Source organism: Convolutriloba macropyga, chromosome 13, assembly GCF_964194025.1.
Source record: "Convolutriloba macropyga chromosome 13, txConMacr16.3, whole genome shotgun sequence".
Classification (NCBI taxonomy): Eukaryota; Metazoa; Xenacoelomorpha; order Acoela; family Convolutidae; genus Convolutriloba; species Convolutriloba macropyga.
The window spans coordinates 23,811,501-23,820,761 of NC_134480.1; the positions used below are offsets into that span (position 1 = coordinate 23,811,501).

Below are 9,261 nucleotides of genomic sequence, written 5' to 3' on the forward strand. Positions count from 1 at the left end.
TGGAACATCAAGGAATAAGCAAAGGAATAAAGATAAGCAGCCAAACACTCAGTGCAGCCTTCCCTCCTCCACGACGGCGCTAATCGAAGTCTCACTGAGAACACGAGGCTTGAGGGCACGACATCCCCTCAAGCAGAGAACACAGCTCCTCAGAAGTGCGAAGCTGATTTTCGTTCGGATGTAGCTTATAGTGTCGGCGTACGGCTCTCCGCGTTTTTCGCTGATCTTGGTTGCGAGTTTTGAAGATTAAAAAAATACAGCACAACAACTGAATACGAAACAACTCAGAACAAAAGGCCTAAGATAAAAACAGTTTCTGTTTTTTTTGATTTTATGATATTTAATCGTCATATAAAAGCTGTTCAAACTCAACCGAAGAAGACTATAAACTACACAAGTAAGTCAAGAATCTAAAATATGAACAGGAATAGAAGGCTGCTTTTAATCCTTTTAATCCCTGTTTTCTCCTGCACCAGTGCAGCAGGTCCTTCTGCTTCCAAAGTCATGCAACGTATCACAGAGAAGCTAAACGAGAAAAGGGGCGCTGATACGCTGCAAATTTACTTACATAAAGACCAAAAAAAGTTTGCTCTATTGCGAAGCTCCATGATATGCATTGGTGAATATTGCATGCTTAGGCGACCCGAAATCGTAGACGCATCGATTAGAACCATCGTTCTTGAGGGGAATTGCTCGTCTAGCAGCACTGTGCTTCTCACGTGTGGTGCTTTTCTCTGATCCAATCAACCCCGTCACACAATCAACTCAATCAACCTTGTCTCGAATGCAATTCTTTTTCTAAAAAGCTGTCATAAAATTTGCATTTGATGCTAATTAGAGGTTGAATATTGCCAGAATTTCTAAATGTTTGTAGCAGTTGGTTTGCCGTCCCGAAATTCCCAACAGGAGGGCACATTCTCTTAACTTAATCTTTATCAACTACTATTATGCACTCTAGGTTGTCCGCTTCAAGTTTGGATGAAAATCAGTTTCATATTCGTTGGGAACTTCCTGGAGGCTTCTTGTTTGATTTGATCTAACTCTGCCTCAAAAACTCGTCCTATCAGAAAATTTGACATAAACTGCTGCTTAAAAATTGCGCAACTAACGAAAACAGTAAATGGACAAAGTCAGCAATGGTCAGATGGATTCTGCTCTTGATTTATTTACAATGAACGTATTCTATCACTGCTATCATCAGAAAATTTTCTGCAGTTGATGTCCTCCACCCTCCAAACTATGGGCACTGATTTTTTATAAAAAAATCATACATACATTATAATGAGGTCGCCGGTAGAACCAAACGGGTGGAGATCAGAATGTCAATAAAATGAGATGTATTGCTCGTGCTATCTATTTTTGATTAACCTTAGTTTCATTGGAGCGCAATTTTTGCAAAATATAGTTTCAAAACAACGTAACGAAATTCAATCCGTCCCCGGGGTCAAGAAATTTAGTAGTAGTAGTCGTAGTAGTAGGGATTTGGCCCTTCGATGTCGTCGGGCGCGGGGACGTGTCCCCTTTCTTTGTCCATGGTTGCTGTTAAATTTTCCACGTATCGCTGACTAGTTCATTTTAACTCGTTTCAAAATGATGCCACAGAAAATTGAGCAGTCGACTTTTCAAACCCGCTGCATTTCCAAATTGTAAACTCTGTGGAAGTCTATTCACAAGAGCACAAGTTCTATAGAAGAAGCTTTGCTGGCAAATTTCAAGACGTGGTTTGGAATGGTCGAATTTCAGATCGTTGTCACTACGTAATGAGCGTGTGGTGTTCCTAATGCAGACAAATTGGTCAATGTTAGAGTTGAAGTGACCCGTAAGACATTTTGAAAGAAAAAGTAAATCCTGTAATTGTAGATATAAAGAAAGCAGTAAGATACGACTAAAACAAAGTAGTTCTTTATAATTGTTATTGCTCGTGTTGTTGATCCATTTCAAACTCTTTTTCTGAATGTAAAAGAAACCAATTTGTCAAATTAAAATTACTTCCAATACTTAAAACAAACGTGTTCGAACTTTACGTTCATCGTCAGGTTAAAACTGTTTTACAAATTGTTAAAAGATAAAATGAATATGTATTTACATTTGTCTGAGATGACAATTAAAACAATTCTAGGAAACATTCTAAAAAATTCAATCGAAAATTTTTCCTTATATACAATATTTAGCCTATTTACAACACATATTTACATCTGTTATCAATTTACTTAAAAACATTCCTATTCCGGATTTTTCGATTTTGTCCATGTTCTTGTATTTTTAGGGTTATTCCGAATTTGCCCTAACCATAAGTATCCCTCTTGTGGAGGTTTTGCAAATTTCGTTTTGTCATGCACAAAATGTTTTTTGCCCTATGCATTCTCATTTAGTCAAAATTATGATTTGAACTAATATTTTAGCGTGAGTTCCCTCCCCCTATATTCGTCGCGTGTGTTTAGTGCCGGCTTCAGCTTGCTGATATATATAGCTTCGATGATCATTAGTTTTTCTACTGACCGACAGGCGTCCAGAATTCTCCATTCAATGTCATTCGTGGCGCCACGACATTCAACTAGATGTTGACCCACCTGTGAATCCTTCTTTTGATGTTCTGTTATCCTTGTGGTAACATGCCGGCTTGTTTGCCCAACATAGATGGATCCGCATCCATTACATTTAATTTCATATACCACGTGGGATTTCAGATCTCTATCAAAGGATGATTTCAGGGTGGGGAGGCACGATCTTAATTTTCGCGTTGTAAAAACTACTTGCAATTCGCATAGTTTCTTCAATTTGCTTGCGAAGTTTTGAGTGAGGTTGCCTCTGTATTGTAGAAAACCTCTTTTTCTGAACACTTTCGAGTACTTTTGTGTTTGTTACATTAGCAAACCAACAAAGACTTCCGTATAACAAAACGGGCAATACTATAGATTTGTACAATTTAATTTAACTGACGGAGTTAGGCGTGGTGAGCTTCTTTTTAAGATGAACAGAACTCCGAGCGCTTTGCTCGCGGACTTTTTTATGTGGATGTCCCACTTGAGATCCTTTGTTACATAAACTCCTAAATCTTTCTGTATGTGTACTTTTTCTATCAAGGTTCCGGAGAAACGGAAGTGATGCATGGAATTAGACATTGAGATATGAGAGCATTTTTCAACGTTTAAGGGAAGTTTGTGTTGTTCACTCCATTTCATCACTCTAGTAAGATCCATTTGACAGATAAGACTGGACTTGTTAACTGATATGAATTTAGCGTCGTCGGCACATAGGAGAGGAACAACAGCTCTGCAAGTTTCTGGTAAATCGTTGACGTAGATTACAAAGAAGAGAGATGCCAGAAGTGATCCTTGTGGAACTCCACTTGTAACCTTAACGCTTTCAGAAAAATGACTGTTGATTCTAACTCTTTGCGTCCTTCCGATTAAATAAGATTGCAATAATTTGATAATTTTCCCGCGAACACCAAGATGGAATAGTTTTGTTAAGAGAATACCGTGATCGACATTATCGAAAGCTTTCTCATAGTCAGTATAAATTATGTCAATATTTTCTTTTGAATCAATTGATTTATAGATAGATTCTAGGTAAACCAAGAGTTGAACGACGCAAGAGCGACCTTTTCGAAAGCCATGTTGAGCTTGATGGAAAATTGGTTCTAAGTGCCGGTAAAGACACGTAAACAAACAACGTTCAAAAATTTTAGATGCAATTGTAAGAAGAGAAACCTGCCTATAATTCTCTACATTAGACTTACAACCTTTTTTGTAGGTGGAAAAGACTATTGAGTTTTTCCAGCTACATGGAAAAACACTATTTTGTTTTATTTTGTAGAAAACTTGGTTTAGGGATTTACTGACTGCCCTCGAACATCTTTTGTATACAATTGCAGGAATTTCGTCCGGACCTTTTGCATTGTGAACATCTAAATTTTCGCATATCTTTTCAATCGTTGGTTGGGAAATGTCAAAATCTGTGAATAAAGGTAGCAACGGAGGCGAATTGTTTGGCACGAAGCTGGAAGAAATTTTGAAAATTGAAGCAAAATATTGTGAGAAAAGAGAGCATTGACGAACAGGATCATTGGCTATTTCGTTCTTAAAGGAGACAGAGCTTGGAATCGCGGTCGACTTGAAGTTTCTGTAATATTTGAAAAGTTTCTGAGTGGATCGGGATGCTGCTAAATTTGATTCAAAATCTGCTTTATCTTCTTCAATCATCGTTTCAGCAATGCCCTCTAGCATTGCTATTTTCTTTATATTGTTTGCATTGTTCCTTCTAGCTGTTTCAAGGCGCTTAATGGCGTTTGACGTAGGCGGTTTAATCCACGGTGATAATTGAGATCGATGCATTGTCCTTTTTGGAACGTTTTCAAATATTATGGGTCTAATCCAATCGTACCACTGTTCAATCAGAACATTAATATTACTCCAACAAAATCCATGAAAAGTTAATTCAGTTATCTGTTTATTCATTTCATCAAATCTAGCCTTACAGAAGCTGTAAACTATCTTTGACTTTGTTTCCCTTAGATATGAGGAGCTTAGGTTTCTGACTCCAGCTTTAAGGGTAATTGCATCATGATTCGATAACAAACTAATGTCCCGATTAACTTTCTTGCAGGATATAACTTCTGTTTTTGGGTTTACAAAGACGAGATCAAGGATACCTGAGGCTGCAGTGGGGAAATCAATGATTTGCTGAAAGCTGTAAAAGCTAATTAGGTCAACAAATTTCTGTGTATCTGAGTTCTTAGCTGAGTAATCGTGCCAATCAAATTCTGGCAAATTGAAATCACCATACACAATTGTTGAATAGAAGGACTTTGACAGTGTAAAGATTTCCTCAAACAGTAGATAACGATCTTGAGGTGATATAGCGTAAGGACTGGGACATGATGAGTTCGGTGGGGCATAAAAACACACAAGTAAAATATCCCGAGAATTAAAACTGAGAGAACATGCTAGGACGCCTCCATCAACGCTTGTATAAAGGGGAATTTCTCTGGAGACAAAAGTATTCTTGATAGCAATCAAAACACCTCCGTGTTTCGATGTGTTATTATCAGCTTTTCTTTCTGATCGAAATATTGCATAACTGGGAAGAAAGAGTTCGTTATCCTGAAATGAGCAATGAAGCCAAGTCTCTGTAAGCATGAAGAAGTCTACACTTCTTGAAATTACGTAGTTAGCAAGTTTAGTGCGTTTTTCTCGATTGATTATACTACGTATGTTGAATACAAATGACTCGAGATATTCCTCGGACTCCTGTTTAACAATTAGTCACCATTGACAAACCTCAATTTCAGTCCCATCATAGAAGAGTTTCTGATTGAAGATTCGAAATTTGTTGCGCAGGTATCCTTCTTCGTTAATTAGTTTATACCGTTTGATCAGACATTCCTTCTCTTTGATTTGTTCTTCCTTGGTCAGAGACTTGCTAACAAAGATTTTTGTTCCATTGTCTTGATTAAAGTACTTAATTTTACGAGCGTTTGCAATCAATTTTCTTACCGTCCAGGAATTGTTGAAAGTCACTAACAGCGATCTTGGTTTAGAACTTGATTTGGTAAATTTACCTAATCGTCTGATATTCGAAACTGTGTTTTCATTTTCTCCAAGAAAATCAATGATTCGCTGAGTCTCTTCAATCTCATGCTGCATAATGTCCGAATATTTTGAATTTGGTTGCGAGGAAAATTCTGGTATACCCGAAATTTTGATTTCCAAGCTGGTATCTATCTTTGGGGAGCTTTCACTGTTGACATTAAGCAGGTGTGGTTGGGAAGGAATTACAGGGGTAGTTGACTTAGCTTTCAGGTCTGACAGTGTCGATTTGATTTCCTGTAGACTGTTGTTTATGTTTTCCTTGAATTCCATCTCTGTGCTTGTCTTCAACCTCACTAGCTTCTTCACGGCTTTAGTGCACTCATTGCAAAACCAGAAGACACCTTCGGTGAACATGCATGTCAACGCTTCAGTTGGAATCTTTGTACATGTGTGGTGTACCCAGCAACCACATTTGTCGCACCCAATAGAATTTGTAGTTTCATCAACTGTTGACGAGCAATGTGGACATAATAGGTCTGAACCACTACTGGTTGACTTTGTCCTTGTCATGTTTCGCATACAATATATGAGACTATTTAATAAGTTTATCACAACAATTAGGCTAAGATTCTGCAAAATCAGCGGATTCTGCAAAATCAGCGTTAACTAGCCAAGATTCTGCAAAATCAGCGGTAACTAGCGCTGACGAGTTGCAAAATTTCACCGCCATTTTCTAACATAAAATGCCTAGTATTCGTTTAATTGACTTTTAAATCCAACGCATTCAAGGCGAAATTATGTACGATATACTCTAAATTCAACGCAAAATATGTAAGATCGACGCTAGAATCAAAGCAAAAAAAGATCTACTTTAAATTCAACGCAAAGTATGTAAGATTGGCGTTGAAGGCGGAATTTTTGTAAGATCAACGCTAAATTCAACGCTAAATTCAACGCCAAATATGTAAGATCTAATTAAGTTCAACGCCAAAAAGATAATGTCTACACCAAATGCAATGCAAAGTCTGCGAGATTTGCGCAGAAAGCGTAAAATTTAGGTAAGATTTACGCTGAATTCAACGCATAAAACAAGATATACGCTGAATTTAACTTCAGATATATAAGATCTACGCTAAATTCAATGCAAAGTACGCAAGGTTGGCGTTGAATACTTTAATTTGACGTAAGAGCTACGCTAACTTAAACGCAAAATATATTAGGTCTACGCTAAAATCAACGCAAAGTATGTAAGATCTACATTAAGTTCAACATCAATTATGTAAAATCTAGACTAAATTTAACGTAAAGGATGTGAGAATGGCGTTGAATTCGTTAAAGTTAGTTAAGAACTACGCTAATTTCAACGTAAAGTATGTGATATTGGCTTCGAATGCGTTGAATTTTTGTAAGATCTACGCTAAATTCAACGTATAGTATAAGAGATTGGCGTTGAATGCGTTAAATTTATGTGAAATCTACGCTAAATTCAACGCCAAATATGTAAGATTGCCGTTGATTGCGTTAAAATTATGTAGGATCGGCGCTAATTTCAACGTAAAATTTGTAAGACACGCTAAATTCGACTCCAAATATATAAGATCTACGTTAAATTCAACGCAAACTATGTAAGATATACGATAACTTAAACGCCAAATATATAATATCTACTCTAAATTCAATGCAAAGTATGCGAGATTGGCGTTGAAGGCATTAAATATATGTAAGAACTACGCTAAATTCAACGCAAAGCATGTAAGACCTGCACTAAAATCAACGCCAAATATATAAGTTCACCACTAAAATCAGCGCAAAGCCTGCGAGATTGGCGTTGAATGCGTTAAATCTAGACAAGATTTACGCTTAATTCAACGCAAAATATTTAAGATCTACGCTAAAATTAACACCAAAAATATATGATATACGCTAAATTCAACGCAAAGTATGCACGATTGGCGATGACTGCTTTAAATTCATGTAAGAGTGATGCTAACTCCAACGCAAAAAATGCAGGGTTTACGCTAAATTAAACCCAAAATATAAGATTGGCGTTGAAGGCGTTTAATTTACGTAATATCTACGCTACATTCAACGTAAAATATGTAAGTTCTACTCTAAATTCAACGCAAAGTACGTAAGATTGGCCTTGAATGCGTCAAATTTATGTACAACCTACGCTACATTCAAAGTAAATTATGTGACATCTACGCTAAGTTCAACGCCAAATATATAAGATCTACGCTAAATTCAACCCAAAGTATGTAAGATGTACGGTCAATTCTACGCCAAATATATAATATATAAGATCTACAATATACTCATCACAATGTATTGGGTATTGGCCTTGAGTGCATTAGCTTTAGGTAAAATCTACGCTAAATTCAACGCATAGTTTGTGAGTTTGGCGTTGAATGCATTTATTTATTTAAGATCTCGCTAATTTCAACACACAAAATGTAAAACCTTTGCTAACTTCTACGCCATATATATTAGATCTACACTAACATCAACAGGGAGTATGCGAGAATGGCGTTGATTTCGTTCAATTAAGGTGAGATTTACGCTGAATTCAACGCAAAATACGAAAGATTTACTCTAAATTCAATGCCAAATATATATGATCTACGCTATACTCAACTCAATTTATGTAAGGTTAGAGTTGCATGCATTAAGCTTAGGTAAGATCTACGCTAAGTTCAACGTACAGTTCGTGAGATTGGCGTTGAATGCGTTATTTTTTTAAAGATCTACGCTAAATTAAACACAAAATATATAAAACCTACATTAATTTCTACGCCATATGTATAAGATCTACACTAATTTCAACGTGGAGTATGCAAGATTGGCGTTGAATTTGTTAGTTTAGTTTACCCTGAATTCATTGCAAAAATATGTAAGATTTTCGCTAAACACAACGCCAAATATTTAAAATCTACGCTAAATTTAACGCAAAGTATATAAGATTGGTATTGAGTGCGTTAAATTTATGTAAGATCTACGCTAATTTCAATGCAAAATATATAGAATATATACTAAACTCAACGCAGAGTATGTAAGATTGACGTTGAATGCATTAAATTTATGTAAGAGCTACGCTAACTTCAACGCAAATTATGTAGGCTCTACCCTAAAATCAACACCATATACATAAGATCTACGATAATTTCAACGCAAAGTCGGTGCGAATGTCGTTGAATGCGTTAGCTTTAGGTGATATCTACGCTAAATTCAACGCAAAGTGTGTAATATTGGCATTGGACGCGTTAAGATTATTTAGGATTTATCGAAAGTTAACGCCAAATATATAAGATCTACGCTAATTTCAACGTAATGTATGTAAGATTGAAATTGATTGCAAAAAACATATGTAAGAGCTACGCTAAATTCAACGCAAAATATGTAAGATGTACGCTAAACTCGACGCCATATATATAAGATCTGCGGTAAAATCAACGCAAAGTTTGTGAGATTGGCGCTGAATGCGTTAAGATTATGTAAGACCAACACTAAAGTCAACACAAAATATAAACGGTCTACGCTAAATTCAACTCAAAAAATAGAAAATCTACGATAAAGTCAACGCCGAATATATAAGAATTACGATATACTCAACGCAAAGTATGTAAGATTGGTGTTGATTACATTAAAATTAGGTAAGATCTACGCTAAATTTAACATTTAATTTGTAAGATTGGCGTTGAATGCGTCAAATTTAATTAAAATCTACGCT

The 9,261-nt window shown here is 36.2% G+C and overlaps 1 protein-coding gene across 1 annotated transcript in view; it reads right to left on the reverse strand.

The window, feature by feature from the left end:
* LOC142352140 (large ribosomal subunit protein uL22m-like) overlaps window positions 1-6,147 on the reverse strand; it is a 350,565-nt gene extending 344,418 nt beyond the window's left edge. The window contains exon 1 of the mRNA XM_075404528.1: window positions 6,127-6,147. The gene's annotated coding sequence lies outside the window, so the exon portion shown is untranslated. The remainder of the gene's footprint in view (window positions 1-6,126) is intronic.
* Window positions 6,148-9,261: the final 3,114 nt, after the last annotated feature.